Below are 19,002 nucleotides of genomic sequence, written 5' to 3' on the forward strand. Positions count from 1 at the left end.
CAATATGGAATGTTCCTAGCATGATCATCAGCAATCTTTTAAAAGGAAGGTGATGAAAACTGGTCAACATTTCATTTTAAAGAATATATCCAGATTGAATAAAATTGAACAAATGTGTATATGACAAACTGTTAATTGTACTAGAGCTTTACTGAATATGCAATTCCATGCTAATATTAAATATATTTTCCCAAGGAGAAAAATATTAAAGTTATATTTAAATTACATCTGCATAAAGTTATGGTCTTTAAGATACATGTTCATGGCCAAAAGGATGACATTGGAAAAAAGATACATTACAAGTCCAAAAATGCTACAGAAGCTTGACACTCTGACAAATCAACATTAATAGACATAAACAATAGCTATAGACTATGCAAAAGAGACAATCAACAAGCCAAAAAGGAAACAAAAAGACCTAAGCACCTCTCCACTACAATCAGCACTCAGATGAACAAAGATTAATTCCAAGATTTACATCACACCAACAATCAAATAAACAATACACCAAATCAAGGAACTGCCAAACAAGTCAACAGGAAACAGCCCAACCAAAGAACCTCTAAGATCAGCCCCACCAATACTAACAGGGCAAGCCACTAGAATAAACTGACAGCAAAGCCCTACTCTTTGCTAGCACTGATGATACTATCTAATTTGGGTGATGAAACAACTGCAAAAAAACAAAACAACAACAACAACAAAAAACAAGCGAGCTCAATGACCCCATAGGTACATTACTGACATTTTATTTACTTTACTTTTATTTATTTTTATGTTATTTATCTATCAAATTTATATAGCCAATATTAGACTGAGAAGTTAAACTTGGAGAATATGCAAAATGGCAAAATTAACAGCATATTCACCACAGACATAAAACCTAATTTAAGGAAGAATGTCTTCCATATATGCTATACAATATATCATGCTGGAAAGCAAATATTTATATATTCATTCATTTATATATTCATTTATGTGTATCCCGCCTTAATCATTTTTACAAATAATTTCAAGATGGCAAACATATCCAACACACCTTCCTCCTCCTATTTTTTCCACAACAACAACCCTGCTAAGTGAGCTGGGCTGAGAGAAAGTCACCCAGCTGGCTTTCATGGCTAAGGCAGAATTAGAACTCAGATTCTTCCGCTTTTTAGCCTGGTGCTTTAAACACTAGACAAAAATGGCTCTTTTTTTTTTTAAGGGGAAAAATTGATTAAAGAACTGAAATCAGAAATACATGAAAAATTTAATTGTTAATGAATGTTATGAATTAGGATACAACAAAAGAGAAGTCAGAAACTTAATATCTATAATGTTATTTCTTTTCTTTCTTTCAAAAAATATGAAAATTTTGGCACTTGTCTCAGAGAATCACATTCTATCTTATATTGTTAAAAGAATTCATTATAATTAGTTTTTATGGTTTATTTCTTATTAACAATATACTGAACATTAACTGTACAATTGATAATTCCTTTGTGATATTATATTATTACATTTCTGCATCAATTCAAAAGGTACAGTCTTAAATGGAAAGTTGGACAAATCTGCAGTTTTACAAGGTGTAAAAATGTTGAATTATATCAAAGATCTTACTTGCCTATATGGTGTTGGCTTGGATTTTTTTTTAAGGCTCAGAATAAATATCCTAAATGTTCATTTGAATAAAGTATTCAAATAAAAGTAACAAAATCTTGACTTTGGCTCCTAGAGAGAGAGAGAAAAAAAAACGGATTAATGGAAAAGAGGGATTAGAAGGGATGAAAGGAGCATGCAGATCCTTAATCTTTCATAACTCATCTGCAATATTTCTATTTCAATTTCTTTTCCGCTGTTTAATTTAAAGATCACAGTCATGTGTTTACCAAAGTACTCAGTTCGGTACTGAGAAAAAAATGTGGATAAAAAGGCAATCCACCTTCCATCCCTGTCACTTTATACTTTGCTGTTTTCAGGGGAAGATTATAAAAATAATCAATTTTTATTATTTTTACTAATTTCTCTATATGCTCTTCTTAGCATATAGAAACTGCATAATGATTATAATGGGTGGATTCATTGCAAATTCCTGAGCTGTTATATTTCAATATGTACTGCATATGTAAGGAATGAGATATGCTTCTCCTGCATTATATTTCCTACATTCAAGTACCATCACACATTCAGACAGGGAACTGTAATTCTTAACAAAATTAAACTATGTAAGTTCAGTTCTAAAGAAGAAGGGGCGTTGTCTTACCTGAACGCTTTTTCTCAGCATGATGATGGAGAATCCAAAAATGGGTTGTCTTAATCTTCCTGCTCCAATAAGACTAAGTCTGAAGTGTAGATATGCCTCTGCTGTGCCATAGCATCCCAGTTTGAGACTAAAGCGATACACAGATATTAGTCCGTCGCGTGTGCTTTCCTATCATCGGAACCAGGGACAAACTGACCCCAGATGGGATGGAGTGGATTCTCCATCATCATGCTGAGAAAAGGCATTCAGGTAAGACAACGCACCTTCTCCAGCATGATTGGATGAAGAATCCACAAATGGGACATACCAAAACCCTGTGTCCCTAAGGGAGGAAATTAGTTTGGGCCTAGTTCCCACTAGATGACAACACGTGTTATAACACCATGCGACCAAAAGAGGCATCTGAAGAGGCATATTTGTCAATCTTATAGTGACGGACAAAGGACGAGGACGAGGACCATGTAGGTGCCCTGCAAATCTCTCCTATAGATGCCTGGTTTGCCCAAGCCGCCGAAGTAGCGGCACCCCAGGTTGAATGGGCTGTGATATGCCTAGGAACTGTCAGTGATTGTGTTTTGTATGCTAGAGCGATGCAGGCCCTAATCCATCTCCCTATTGTCGAAGAAGAGACCTTCTGGCCCATGGATGAAGGTTGAAAGGATACAAACAATGCCTCAGATCTACGGAAGGCCGAAGTCTGTTTGATATAACATTGCAGAGCCCTGCGAACATCAAGTGTGTTCCACTGCTTCTCAAGGTCATGGGACAGGTTAGGACAGAAATCTGGTAAAACCACCTCCTGGGATCTATGGTACAAGGAATTTACCTTGGGAATAAAGGAAGGGTCTACTCTGAGGGTTACCCTGTCTGCATGGAAAATACACAGGTCCTCTCTGACGGAAAGAGTGGCCAGTTCCGAAATTCGCCTGGCCAATGTGACTGCCACAAGGAATGCCACCTTCATAGATAATAGTTTAAGTGAACATGTGGCCATAGGCTCAAAGGTGATGAAACAAGTGCCTATAAGACCTGGTGAAGGTCCCATGAAGGATAACAGTGTACCGTCGGTGGCTTGGCATTGGTTGCTCCTTTTAAAAAGGAGCGAACCGTAGGATGGTGTGTCAGGGGAGCGGCATTGTTACACGTCAGTACTGTAGCAAGAGCTGCGACCTGTCTGAGGATGGTGTTTGGGGATAGTCTGTTATCCAACCCATCCATAGAAATTCCAACACAATCGGTACAGAGATACCCGAGAGCTCCACCTTATGACCTGAGCACCAAGTGCAGAAACCATGTGGCATTCGTTGAGGGGCACCTGGACTGTTGAATCATGGCTATCACCCTTGATGAATATGAGTCTCAGTTCAAGGCCCGCCTCTCAAGTGCCAAATGGTTAGCTGGAGCCATTGCGGGTCCGGGTGCTGGAGTTCCCCCTAAGTGAGGGAAATATGACCTGCTGGGATCTTCCACAGAGGGGAGATGGAGAGCTCCATCAGGTCGGCCAACCACAGATGTCTCGGCCAATGTGGTGCAATCAGGAGGACCTCCGCCCATTCGTGTAAGGTCTTGCGGATCGTAGCGGGAATGAGTGGCAAAGGAGGAAAGGTGTAAAGCAGTTCCCTGGGCCAGGGGCTGTGGAGGGCATCTGTCCCTTCTGCTGTCAGAGATGGGAACCTGGAAAAGAATCTCGGGAGTTGGGAGTTGGTTGGGGAGGCAAAAAGGTCTAAGGTTGGGGAACCAAACCTGTCCATGATCTCCTTGAATACCCCTGGGTCCAGTCGCCATTCGGCATGGTCCACAATGGCTCTGCTTAATGAGTCTGCCTGTTGATTGGTCACTCTGGATGTATGTTCCGTACTGATGGAAGCAAGATTCAATTCTGCCCAAGACCCCAACAACTGGGCCTCCTGCATGAGAGGCCTGGACCTTGTCCCCCCGTCTGTTGATGTGGGCCTTGGCAGCAATGTTGTCGGTAAGTACCAGGACATGCTGTCCCGCTACTATGTTGCTGAAATGTTGTAGAGCCAGGCGTATAGCCCTGAGTTCCAGCCAGTTTATATTGTTTTTCAAATCCTCCTGGGACCACCAACCCTAAGCCCAATGCGACTGGAGGTGTGCTCCCCAGCTGAACAGGCTGGCATCCATGGTGAAGGTGATTCTGGCTGGTTCTCTGAACTCTGTGCCCCGTGACAGTGCTGGGAAAGCCCACCATCGAAGGGAGTTCAACGCCAACTGCGGAACTCGAACCTTCTAGTTGGAAGCGCTGATGCATAGCCTCTGAAATGGAAGAAGAGGCCACTGCAGTTCCCAGGCGTGAAGGCGTGCCCACGGAACGATCTGTACACAGGATACCATCTTCCCCAGGAGTTGTGATAACAAGGCTAAGGTGACCACCTTGTCTCTCCATATTCGATGGACGAGGGCCCAAATGATGTCCCATTGGTCCTGTGACAAATAGACCATGCAATTGCTTGTGTCTATGATTGCCCCTAAGTGCAGGAGCCGGGTTGAGGGCACAGTATGGCTTTTCTGGAAATTGACAGAAAACCCGTGCTCTTGAAATGTTCTGATAGTGAGGGCGAGGTCTGACCAAGCCTTTTGGAAGGAGGAGGACTGTATTAGTATATCGTCCAGATAACACTGAACTCTGATTGGCGGCCAGCACTGCCAGTATTTTCGTAAATACTCTGGGCACTGCGGAGAGGCCGAATGGTAAGGCCCTGTACTGGTAGTGCTGGTGGGCATAACAAAACCTGAGAAATTTGCGATGCCCGGGGAGAATAGGAATATGTAAAATATGCCTCTGTCAAGTCTATTGATGTCAGGAAGTCCCCTTGTCTGATGCTGGCCAAGATCAATTGTAGTGACTGCATCTTGAACTTCCTGTACATCAGATAGTAATTTAGACTTTTTAAATTTAGGATTGCCCTCCAACCCCCCGAAAACTTGGGAACAACGAATAGAGTTGAGTAGAACCCCTGTCTTTCCTGGTTCTGTGGCACTGGTTCTATGGCCCGTATCTGTAACAGGTGGGATATGGCCTCTGACATGAGGGCTGCTCTGCCCTTGTTCTTGGGGATGGGGCAAGTCCAGAATTGATCCGGTGGACTGGACCAAAACTCCAGCATCAGAATCTGAGATATGGTGTTTAAGACCCATGAGTCTGTGGTGGTGGCTGCCCTTATGTCAGAATAAAGGGACAACCGGCCTCCTGTGGGAGGTATGCCCGTGAAGTCACTTGCCTCGTTTGAAGGAACGTCCTACCGAGCCTCAAAAGGGCCGCTTGGCCTGGACTTGTGGATGGGATATGGATGCGGAACGATCCTGCTGACGCTCCAGCCTCTGGCAGTCCCAGTTTGAGGCCAGCTGAAAGGACTGCCTATGGTAGTACCTCTGTGATGACCCAGCCCCTGAGCGCTTATCTCCCTTCTTAGTGGTGTTAATGAGAGTTTTGCGCTTGTCCTTGCCCTCTACCAGGTAAGGACACCAAAAAGATGCCCCCGCATAAGGTTTGGTAGCAAGGCGCCACTTTGCCTTGAGGTCTGCTCGCCAGTTCTTAAGCCACAGAAGTCTGCGGGCTGAAATGTCTGCCGCTATGGCCCGTGAAGAGTATCTGGCAGCATGTAGGCAGGCATCTGCCATGTACCGGGATGTGGCTACCAACTTATCCAAGTTTTGGTGAACGCGAACCTGGTCAGGGGGAAATGTCCTGGAGTTCACGCAGCCACAGTACTGAAGCCGAGCAAAGAAGGCCATGGATATGGAGGCCTTGATTGCCCAGGCTGATGCCTGATGAGATCTGCACAAGGCAGCTTCAATGTTTTTGACCTCTGCCTTAAGCACCTCGGTTATGTCCCCTGGGATATTTGCATTGGAAAACAGAGAATTCAGAGGCTTGTCAATTTGAGGAAGCTCCAACAAGGAGGCGAAAGAAGGAGCCACATTGAACAAATTTTTCTCTGCAAATCCCAGGTTGGGGATAGAACCCAGGTTATCCCACTGCTTCTGCACTGTGTTGCGGAAGATCGGGGGGCAAGGGACATGCTTGTGTGGTACCACCAGTTCAGCATACAGTGGATTGGGGCCCTTTGATGTAGAAGGAGCTGGGGTCTCCTGTTCCGGAGTGATGTTGGCCGTGGTGCAGGCCTTGAGAAGTAAGGAGTTGAAAAGGGAATGGTCAAAAAGACCAGCGGGTGGAGTTGGATCTGATGTTGAAGTACCTTAGTCATCTGATAGGATCAGGCCTGAAGTGTCATAGTCTGCAGATTCCAATTCCAAGGAAACGTCCTCTGTGAGGTCTGGTGATTCAGGGTGAAGAATGGACTGTGGAGGTGCTGTGGGAACTTGAGGAGGATGTTGGGAGACAGAAGAGGCCATGAACTGGGCAAAGGCCTGAGCTATCATAGCCTGAAAATGCTCAGGCCCTAATGACTGCGATTCGGAGGGGTGAAGGCCTGCTGCAGTAGGCGTAAAGGTGGCCTGAGGCCCAGATAGAGTGGTGCCTTGTGCAGTAGCCCCCTGTGACCCTAGATTTAGCCCTGACATGATAGGTTCAGTCTGCGCCACTACCCTAGGTGGAGACCAGGCCCCTAGGGTTAAATTACAATTGGCAGATAGGGGCTTAAATATGGATCCTCCAGGTGTAGTGGTGGCCGTTTGGCTTGGAGTAATTAACCTTGCCCTGGAGGAGTCCTCCTACAAGGTTTGATGATGACTAGTGGTCTCTCTGTTATTTGTTCTAGGTCTCTTGGAGGACTGTGTCTTGACTTTCAATATGTTCTTTCCCACCGCCTCAGTAGAGGCCTTCTGTTTCCTTTTGCAGGCAGCTCGGTAGTGTCCTGTAAGGGGGAACTGTTAAACTTCCGGTATCTACTGTTCAAATGACTGAGGTGACAGGCCTCTGAGGGATCAATTCAGTGGTGAAACGCCCCCCCCAAGCGCTGTGAATAATCACTGAAAGAATCCAATCGGATGATGATTAGCACCCAGGCAAGGGAGGGGGTGGTGAGGGTCAATTGAATAGGCAATGCGTCCTTGTGGGGATGAGCTTGCCCTCCCCAGGTTGAAAACTGTCAACGACAAAATGGAGGTTGAAAACAAAATGGCGGCCACAATGAGAGCACGCCAAAAATAATCATCAATAAGCCTCTGAGACTGTGAATCATCCTAGCTGAGGCCTCTACGAACGAGCCCTGGTTCCTGAAGGAAGCTCCTGGGCTCCTCGGAAGGTGCAGAAGTGAGTTTAGACTTTCCTGACCTGCCGAGAAGCCTCCAATGGAATTGTTAAACCTCTGATGATCAGCTGGCTGTTGGAGCTGCATTTTTGGGGGGATTTGGACTGCCGACGAGTCTCCAGTTGATTAAGGAGGACTCCACCGATCAGCGCCCGACGATCAGCTGGCTGTCGGTGCTGCCGGCAAATCTCCAGTCAATTAAGCGGGCCTCCACCAATCAGTTGGCTGGTGGTGCCGCAGCCCCCAGGACAGATGGTGTCAGGGAAAGCCTCATCGACTCGCAGAGAGCCTGACGAGATCGGCTGGAGGAGCAAGACTGTAGGCTGCAGGGCAGTTGGGGATCAAGTTGATGCCTCCAAAGAGGATTTGAACTCACTATGTGAAGATGACAGAAGGAAGTCACTGGTAGCAATCTGCAGGGAAGACCAGGTAGGATTTCCCTAATCAAGAAGAAAAGAGTTAATTGTAAGACTAATTTGATTAATCTTTCTGTAGTCTGAAGAAACGCATCTGTAGAGCAAGAGACTAAGTCTAAAACTGGGGTGCTATGGCACAGCAGAGGCATATCTATACTTAATCTTCAAGAAGATTAAGACAATCCATTTGTGGATTCTCCATCCAATCATGCTGGAGAATAAGCCATTTCATGAGATGGCAGTATTTCTTAAAACAGTAACAGTAAGGAATACAAATATGGGTGTGATGCAGTGGTGGGATTCAGCCAGTTCACAACACTTCGGCAGAACTAGTAACTAATTTTTTGTTGCCCAGGCCCAGAATAGACTTCGGAAGTGGCATCCACATAAAGACCTGGTTGTTCACATATTTGAACCCACCACTGGTGTGATGATAGAGTTAGGACTATATTCACCTCACTTTGTGTGAAATTTCAATAGCTCAAAGCCTGGACATAGAATGTAAACAAAAAGGAAACTCACACATATTTAGATGTTACTTCCTTGATGATTCACAATCAAGTAAGAGAGAGAAATAAAAAAGAAAAATCTGATAACATGTCTTTAAATCATTTGTTATTAGATCAAGACCTATATTGCCAGACATTTATAAAACCAAAACAAAGGATCAATTTGCAGATAGATGAAGAAAAATAATCAGTCACAAGTTGGATATTCCTATTTCTCACTAGAGATAATGTATGAATGGAAAATCATATCATTTGTTATTAGATCAAGATCTATATTGTCAGAGATTTATAAAACTAAAACAAAAGACCAATTTGCAGATAGATGAATAAAAATAATCACTCACATTGGATATTCCTATTTCTCACCAGAGATAATGTATGAATGGAAAAAGCAGAATTGAAATAAAAAGGAATTCTGGCTGTGGATAAAATGGATTTTATTAAATGAGTGCTCACATGCCTTTGATATTTCATTTTGCTATTACATCTAGTTCTCTGCTTTAGTAACAAAAGACTAATGTACTTGCTGTGCAATTGGTACACGACAGGAGCTCAGAAAAAGTTTAAATTTCTTATAAGAGGAAACATTCAGCACACTACAGAACCTATCAGTGCTCCCTAAAGTATAACAAAACACAATTTTCCAGACCAAAGCATTCTCACTGCTTATGCTCTTCTGGCAAAATAAATGTTTTAGGTTCAGACTTCAACTTGTATTGCAAAACAGTAAGTGTGAAGCTGGGAAGAAAGTCAAGTTTTAGTAAGCAATTTTTCAGCAGCAAGGTAGTGCCTTTTCCTACTGTTTCAAGTGAGTAGCAAAATCAATATGGCCATCTACTTTGTAAATAAACCATGTATTCTAGGGTATGGATTTTGATGAACTGGATACCTACAAATTCATAACACATTGACTTATTCATTGTCCTTATATAGCATTAAAAATGGAAAGGACTAAGTAAAACTTGCACCTAGGTTTTCTTTCCAACAGGGATTAGATGGTGATAGTTATTTTTGGTAATGTATAATAGACACATTTGTGATTGTTTTCAATAATGTTTAATTGTTAATTGGGATTTAATTTTGATTCTTTGAAGAGAAGGACTAAAGAGAATTTGTTTAAATGGAAATGCAGACGTAATTATTTGTTACTTCTGTTAACGATTATTGGACTTCTGATGATTAAGAAGAACTGAAGATTTAGAGATGGGTTTATAGAAAAGGTGATGAGCTTTGGAATGAAAAAGTATTTAATTGTACCTTGAAAATCAGTGATAAGATGTTAATGTTCATTATACTTGCTGGGAATGAAGGAAGAACTTTTTCTAATTGTTTTCTTGGGTGTGTGTTTGCGTGTTGGGTTTCGTTTTCCTGCACGTTTTGAGATATTTATTTTTAATTTATTTCTGTATTAGCTTTTTGCACTATTCTTACTTTATATAATCCCTTATAAAATTATTGCAAAAAGGTTATGTATGTAGGTCATAGATTTGTATAATTTAAGATGTGCTGTAATCCTTTGTTTAATATTGCGTAAATCCACATGTTCTGTCTCTTCAGTTAAATAGAAATTACAATTCTAAACAATTCTGCCTTTTTAATTTAACAGACAGTGGACAATTCTTGGGTGTCTAAAAGCAGCATTTAACATTTTTGGAGGGTTCAAGGCTGAAAAATAAATGGGGGCCATATCCTCAGGAATATGGGAGGAAGTTGGATGTCTATTTTTGTTTTATCAGTTTTCTATCTTAAAATAGAGGGAAATTGTGCCCATTAGTTTTCAACAAAGTCAGAAAAGCCCTAGTGGCTGCAAAAAAAGAAAAAAAAAAAGGCCTCAGCCCCACAGTTTGCCTATCCTGGTAGAACTGTAGTTCAATGTATAGACAAATGGTACATCCTAATTGTGACCAAAGGTAATTGGTTTAGGAAAATCAGCATTCCAACTGTTTTCTTGCAGGAGCATTCACTATTCCATGAACTCTTGAGGCAGAAGAAAATTAGTAAGGTTTTCTTTATCAGTAGTCCCTTCCTAATGGCTCAGGCAGTCAACAGCAACTATAATACTGCAGGAGCTACATTAGGCTAGGGTAGGCAGTGAGCTCCCAGAGTTTCTTCTTTGTCTCCAAGTTTTTTCTCTTGTAAGATTGGGTATGCAAAACAAAGCAATGGACAGAATGGTGTTATTCCCATGATTTGGACAATTAGATAGAGTGAGTTTAATTCTATGCAAATCTCTGTATGAAGCTAAATCAAACTAATTGGTTGAGAAAAATTTCCTGTTTGATGTTTATTAGTGTGAGGACTGGACACGTGTCACTTTTTCCAGAACTGTTATAACTTTGAACAGTCATTAAATGAATGATTGTAAGTTGAAGTGTTCCTATAACACAAGAATCGCCCCTAAAATAAAATACTTTAACTTAATACTAAGTTAAAATACTCCAGAGTCATACAGGGTGACAAGGATAAGGGATAAGATTTCATCAAAAAAGACTCTTTTGCGTACAGTAATATACAGCATTTCCATACTAAGCACTTACTGATGTCAGTGTTTAGAAAACTGCATCTCCTCACTGTGATTACTAACAGATAATTTCTGCAGCAAAACTTTCCAGTCTTCATATAAATAAAATCAGCAGAAAATAGTTTGCATAAATTCTCACTAAAGCAAATATCCTTCTTAATGTGACTATTCATCAGTATTCTGATTGCATCTTCTTGACTATAAGGTCAAAGCTATTTATTTTGTTAACGAAATATAATGATTCAAGTAGATGGCTTAATTCAGTTTTATAGGACAGTTATATTTCTCAAATATAACTTTGCTTAATTGGTATGTTTTTTAAATTTTAAAAAATTCAAATGTACATGTATTATACATGGATATACATATTTGGGCACACTTAAACTAATTTTATTTAATATAATGTCAACACTGTGACAAACCGAACTGAAGCCATTTTCATTTTGTCTTCATTGCCACATTTTATTTAGAGATATTATATGAAGGAAGAGGGGAGGGGGGATGTGTAGTTCCTCAGTTAGCCAAAACAATTCATATGTGTGAGAATCAAAGTCAGTGATGATAACATTTTGGCGTGTTGGAGAGCTGGGAGGAGAGCTCACGTTTTGTAACAATTTGTGAATGTAATTTATGACAGCAAATTGGGGTGGGAATTGCAAATTGTAACTTTGTAACCAGGGGGAAGGGATTTTTAGACTTGGGTTCACCTATGTACATGCCGATACTTTGTTTCCTAAATAAAATGTTCTCTAAGGAAGAAAGTTTTTCCTTGAAGTTCTTTTAAACGGTTTCATCTATCGGAACCATGACATATAATGTGATGTTATGTACTTTTTCTGAATGCATAGCTTTTGTTCATATTTTATCTAAAGTTTAGTTTTTTATTGCTTTTCTCTTTTGTAATGGTAAATTGCATCACAAATTTTGAAAAAGTACAAATTAGATGGTTCGTGTACTATACATTTTTAACGAATTTGGATGGAACAAATCTCTCATACATTCTTAGTATTGGAAATAGGACATTTTAAATAATAAAACTCTGGTCCATTATATTGTTCTAACTATAAGTAGCTAACTCTCCAGCAATTTAGTGCCCTCTATTCAATTTGTGTCTGGAATCCATATGCTACTAGACACTATTCATTATCTATTTTATTGCTAAACTTATGGGCATAACTTGTGTGGTGCTCAGATTTTGGCAATTGATCAAGCACAGTAAATTAGCTGTTAGTGACTAAATAAAATCAAGAAACTTGCCACAGAATAATACCTGCCATAAGAAAAACTGTCAAGTAAACTAGAATTGAAAATGAAATATTCCATTGTAGCTTTTATGTTTTCCTAAAAGAAATTCTGATTTTGGTCCCCAAGCAACAAAGTGGAAGAAAAGTTGGCAGGTTAAAGAGAAGAAAAGCCAGCCTTTACACCAAGGAGTTGCCATATGCTAAATAAATAAAATACCAAGGAGTATAATAGAACAATATCTAACAGCTGTTGCTTTGCAAAATTGTGGGGGAAAGGGAAGTGACATGTTTTTGAATCAGCATCAAAAATTAGAGAAAAAAAAACAGGCAAAAAAAGTTGGAGCAATACTTATGAAGTCTGAATATCTGGGACAAAACAAACTATTGCAAAAGATAGATCAAGGTTTTTTATAATATTTCCTATTTAATGCTGAGTGTTAAAATCAAGTTATTATTGCTGTTTCTCTTTTTAAAATGTTTTAAATATTTTAATCATGGAGCTGTGGTGGTGGAGTGGTTAAAATGCAATATTGCATTTTGGAGTCAAGGTTGATTCAGTCTTCCATCCTTCCGAAGTTGGTAAAATGAAGACCCAGATTGTTGGGCGCAATATGCTGACATTTATAAACTGCTCAGAGAGTGCTATAAAAACACTACGGAGCAGTATATACTGTAAGTCTAATTGCTATTGCTATTCTATTTTTCTTTTTAACTGTTGCTATTTCTTTAAAGGCTTGGAATTTCATTAGGGTGGGAGCTAGATGGTTATGATTCTTCAGGCAGCCAATACTTAAATACATTTTAATACTTAAAAACAAAGTGCTGTAAAAAGTAATATGCTCACATATTAATATTTCTGTTAATATTTAAACTTCTAATTAATTATATTAATTTAATTAAAATATTTAAACAGTTGATCTTCAGGAATGGACATATGTTTACATCCTATTAGGAGTGAAATTTGCCAGTAGGAGTTTGTAATTTTATAAAATAGAATTAAATGTTCTTGTCTCAGTCACATAGGGTTGTTGAGGACTAATAAACATTTAAAGAATTTTTGCATTTATTTGTGAAAGCTAGTCAGCTAGCTATGAAGTCAAATATTCAAAAAACACAATTTCTAAATGTGGCCAGTGGGTACTCTGCACCTAATTAATAATTCTTCTGAGCTGTTTACCATAATTAAGTTTACCAAGGAAACTTAATTATGAGGCATTAGCTCCAAAGTCTGGGAAGTAATGTATTTTAAAAAGTAACGAGACATTTGAAAGTTACAAATTCAGATTCAGATTCTGTCAACTTACATTGAAATGTTTTGTACAACTTTAATAGCTAAATATTCAACTTGCAACTTTGAACATTTGAAGCGTTCATTGATTGTGTAAAATTTTATGTTCATATTTTACATGTGGAGTCAACAGAAAAGCCTAACCTAGATGCAGCTATGTGAATATGTTGAAGTAAACTGGAAGACAAAAAGTAATTGTTGAAAAGAAGCCTAATGATACAGGAGGACCAGATTAAAAAATCATAAAATATGATTATAAAATTTTCTGTTGTTTTTGTGCTGTCCGGGATATTCACTTATTCTTTGTTTCTGTTCTTTTTTTCACAAGAGGACTTTGTTCTTTCTGGGAAGATAGAGGAGAAGATGCCTAGTTTGGGAAAGAAAAAGACTGAACACCTATGCTGGCTTCCTCTACTACCGACTACCCTGATTAGCCTCTGCAGTCTGAACTGTTTCTGACAAGGTTTCTATTTCTTTGCTGTGGTTAGACCTTAGCACTTTTTCTAATTCTATTTCTGTGGATATTTTATTTTGCATTATAAATTAACGTTGACCTGCCTGTCTCTGTTATTTCTTATTCTGGATATTGTTTTTTTCAGAACTGGGTGCAAAAAGGTATCCTCTTTTGGTTGTATTTCATTTCTCAGCCAAAAGTCCTGAGTCCTGTAACACATTTGCCACCGGATGTCCAGAAAGTCCTACACCCAGCTGACCAGAGCTACAACTGATCTGGCAGGGGTTTCAGTAAATTTCATCTCACTGTAATTATTTATGGAAAAGGCACCCATCATTTGGCTCTTTTGATGAGACCAGTTTAGTATGGTTGAACTTCTTGCGTAGCTTTCATCCACCTCAGATCATGCCCCACAAACCCAGCATACTGAAAACCACTGGTTTATGTCATAAATTTTAATTTTGATTTGAGACCTTGACTTTCTCCAATTCTTTGTCTTCGATTCTACTCTAGTATTGCCACATCAATTATCCACACTTTCTTCTTTTCAACCACAGTTAAATCTGATGTGTAATGATCCAAATCTATATCACTTTATATTAGAAATCCAACAATATTTTAACCTGCTCATTTTCAACACTTTTTCAGCTCTATATCTTCATAAATTTTTTGTTACTGGTACATCATAATTTTAACAGAGTTTTTGCTATTATTATTTTTGGTCACACATTCAGCCAGACATATTACTATAATATTTTTATCCCAACTTTTATTTATATATAAGTGCCATATATGTTAAATAGCAGCTACATAAATTTTAATAAATAAATAAGTAATATATGAACAAACTAGGGCATGTTGTTCAGACCTGTTCCAGAAGACATGAAGAAATATGTTTAACATCAATTTATCATCAGTAAACATTTCCTCCCAGGAAAAGTTGTTCAGCAATGAACAGGCTGCCTTGGAAGTGGTCCAGCATGAACTCAGAAGGCAATGGAAAGCTGGATAGTAGTCTTTGAGAATTCCTACATGGGCCCAGAATTGGATTCAGTGATTTCTAATCATTACCTTTTATGATTTTATGAAAATTTCAGTTACTCTTGTAAAGCTTTGTGAAATAGATCACATTCAGATAACTGTTTATGATACGGACTTGCCTAGCTCTATTGCAAAAGAAGCTGTAAAGATTTTGTTGCATTTAGCAACTAGAGTCTCAAACATTGAAATTTAGTTTCATTTGGATTTGAAAGTTGACAATATCTTCTTGGCACACAAAGAAATGTCAAAATCTATATTAATTTGATCATACTTTAAAGAAAAGTGAAACTATAGTAACATGTTTACTTTCCCCTAGAGCTCAGACAAAGATAATAATCAAATCTGACTTAGAGGTTTACTGTATGCTCCTCCAACAAAATAGAATTATTCTGCAATCTGATGACCCTATAACAGAGGTGTCAAACTGCTGACCCATGAGCCAGATGCATCATGCCGAAACCGCGCCCACCCCATTGCTGGCAATGGAAAAAAAGTCGTGATATGTCACGACACGTCACGTGACATTGCGAGTTTGACACCCCTGCCCTATAATATTAATGTTATTAGATATTGAGAGTTACAAATTTGAGTAGGAAATAACATGTGTGAAATAACATGAGACATGAGTATCTCTGAGACCTGCTGACTCCAAACAGAATCTGCCTGTCCAAGGTGTGCCTGTTATGAGTGTTTGATGACAGTTACCATGATATCACAAGAAGGTATTATAATGGTATGTGGGAAAGATCTTAAGAGCCAAGGCAAAGATATGCCACCTAGGTAACAGTCACTAGACCACAGTCACTAGACCACAGCTGGATAGTGGGCAGGCCAAGAGGCTCAGAAGAGACTCTCTCTAGTATCTTTGGTTGTAAAGGAGATGATGGGAAGATTATACTTTCAGAGTTGCAAGATTCCATTAATGTAGCTTTACAATAAAGTAGAATTAGCTTATCTGATTGTGTTTTTTTGTTTGGTCTACCTGGTAAGTTTGGCAAGGATTCAGAAGCAGGCAGTTTGGGCAGAAACTCTTGCCTACTCAATAATCTTCTGTAACCTATATAAAGGTCCCAACTCTCATCACTGTTAGGAGAGCCCTTAAGATCTGGCTCTTCCTCCAGGATTAGGGATCATTGAGTGGAAATACTCCTCTCTGAGGTTTGCTTTGTTCTTTTTTTACTTTCAAAATTTTATTACTTTATCAAAATGTAAAATACAGAAATAAAAAAGAAAACAATGGGAAAATAGGGGAGAGGAAGGGAAAGAAGAAAAAGGGTAGGGTGAAGGAGAAAAGAAAGGGAAAGGTACTGGCTTCCAGCTCTTTTTGGCACAGTAAAAAAAGGTAATAACATACAATCTTAACTTTTTATTTTTACACAATAATATACACTAGCCATTTCTATAACAACAAACCTATCTAAACAGCAAAACCTAAAATCAAAGTTTTCATTATTTTCCACCTCAAGCACAAAGTTCAAAAGTCATTTCCAAGTAGAAACAAACTTAATTGTATTCTTTTCTTTAATCAAAGCAGTTAATTTAGCCATCTTTGCTAACTTCATCAACTTTTGCAGCCATTTGTCCATTATGGGAATCAAAGAATCCTTCCATTTTTATGCATAGAATATTCTTGCTGCTCAGCATATAACATCAAAGTTGAAGGTTTTTTTTCTGAGCTTTTATATTTTATATTTTAGTTTCTAGTTTTTGTATTTATATATTGGTTATCTTTGATGATGTTAGAGAGCTTATATTACTGTATGTATGTCCTGGATCCACTATTGGCCAATCTTATAAATTTGGAAATAAATAAATATTTCTTTAAAAAAACATGTACTGTATAACAGACATGTCAAACACAAGGCCGGGGGCCGGATGCAGCCCGCAAAGTGGTTTCATGTGGCTCGCAAAGCCATCCTGGAAACAGTGAGGGAATGGCCCCCACTGTCTTGGCCCTGTCCCAGGTCGGCCGGAAGCCAATGTACAATTTTGTGATAGCCATCTATGCTGAAATGCATTCGGTCTTAGCTCCACAAGGCCCTCTGGAAACAGCGAGGAACCAGCCCCTGCTGTGTTGGCCCCACTCCCTGGGTGCATGCTGGGGAGGTGTCAACCTTTGTGAGGAATGAAGAAATGCACCATTGCCTGGAAGTGGCCAGCAAATGGCCCTCGCCTACTTCACATATCCAGCTTGATGGGCTCCGGGGGATGGGTTTCAGCAGGCAGTAGGCTCCTCCACTGGACCATGCCTTGGCACTTGCCTTGGTCCCACCCCATTCTGCCAGAGACCCTCAGATCTGTCCCACTCCTGCCCAGGCCCCCACAGGCACCCTTGATGCAAACAATGTAGAGCTGGCCATGCCCACACAATAGGCCACACCCACTCCATCCACACCCACCTAGTAGACCAAACCCACCCTGGCTACACCCACCCGCCCCCTCTGAGGGCAACTGCAATGCTGATGTGGTCCTCAATGAAATTGAGTTTGATACCCCTGCTGTATAACAACCACATTTGTTTTTGATATTAACTTTTAAAGCTATGGTGTTGCTATGTACATGTGGCAACTGAGGCAGAAATAGGCCAGGAATCTGAGTGCAGGGTGGATGTTCTTGCTGACTGATGTCACATGCTATAATTTTATAACTGCAATATTATATGGATTGTATTTTATGATTACATATGGTTATTTTTTTTCTGTCATTGTAATAAGAGGAATAGAGATCTGATAAGATGGCTCCATGATGCATGACATCAAGGTCCTGTCTCCTAGTCTTCTTAAACAATATTAATGTTTTACTATGGATTTTTAAAAAAATGTTTGTGTTCTTTTTGTGATTTATTTTTATAGTCTTTTTCTATTGTAATCTGCTCAGATTCACATTTTGTGAGATTGGTGGTTATATAATTATAAATAAATAAATATGTCGCTGCTTATGAGTTGCCTATAATAAAAATAATTGCTATGCCATAAAACATTTGTAATAAATACATAAATATTTAGGTGAAATAATTTTACAAGTCTTTGAAACTACTTCATTATGAGTACAATCTATTAGTGATATACTATCAAAGAATTGCAATAATTTGAGGGCACCATAAACTTGGTGGAAAAATACATTTTCAGTTTGCAAAAAATAACAAAAAATAATCATTCAAGGAATGTGTTTGTGGAATTGGGATTTCTAACATTGCGAGCTATTTTGTAATCTCAAAAAAATTGTTTTAAATCACAGGTGTATTGATATATTGAGTTGGTGCTGGTGCAGAGTCTATTAAAATAATTTTGGATGTATCTCTGTATTCATTAGAAGCAGCAATGCTACAAAAATATAGAGAGCTTTGTTGAAGGTAAAAGGATTAGGTTTCAAGGGTAATATCTACTGTAAAACAGAAATTCAATATGAACAACTAGAAAAGAAGTAAGAATTTATGTTTGTAAAAAATCATATTTATAATATATGGTCAGAGGTTTTTTTCCAGAAACTGATCATAAATCTCTGGTTAATTTTTTTAAAAAACAATCCATCCATCCATCCATGCATCCAGCTATCTAGCTATCTTCTATCTCAGTGTTTCCCAAACTTGACAATTTTAATTCCATTCTGGGAGTTGAAGTCCTCATGCCTTAAAATTGTCAAGTTTGGGAAACACTGTTCTATCTACACACATAATATATGTATATAGCTTTGCAGTCAAGCTTATAATGGTTATGTTACTCAGTTGCAAAACTCTGGTTTCTATTTGGATTATTAGGTTGGAAATATATTAGCCCTAGCTAATTTGTTGAAGTCAATAAATCTTAAAGTTGCCAAGTGAGAAACACTTTCCAATATCTTAACGTCTCCATCTATAGACTCTTAGCTAAAAAGTACTAACAATCACAAATGATCAAAGCTGTGATTCAGCTCCATAACATGAAATCATTCTATGACTTTATCATCCCTGCTTTATCATCCCAAGCCATTTTTAAAAGCAGAGATGGTAAAGTCATAGAATAATTTCATATTATAGTGCTGAATCACAGCTTTGATCATTTGTGGTTGTTA

This window comes from Crotalus tigris, unplaced genomic scaffold, assembly GCF_016545835.1.
Source record: "Crotalus tigris isolate CLP2741 ecotype Arizona unplaced genomic scaffold, ASM1654583v1 scf7180000017933.3771270, whole genome shotgun sequence".
Lineage (NCBI taxonomy): Eukaryota > Metazoa > Chordata > Lepidosauria > Squamata > Viperidae > Crotalus > Crotalus tigris.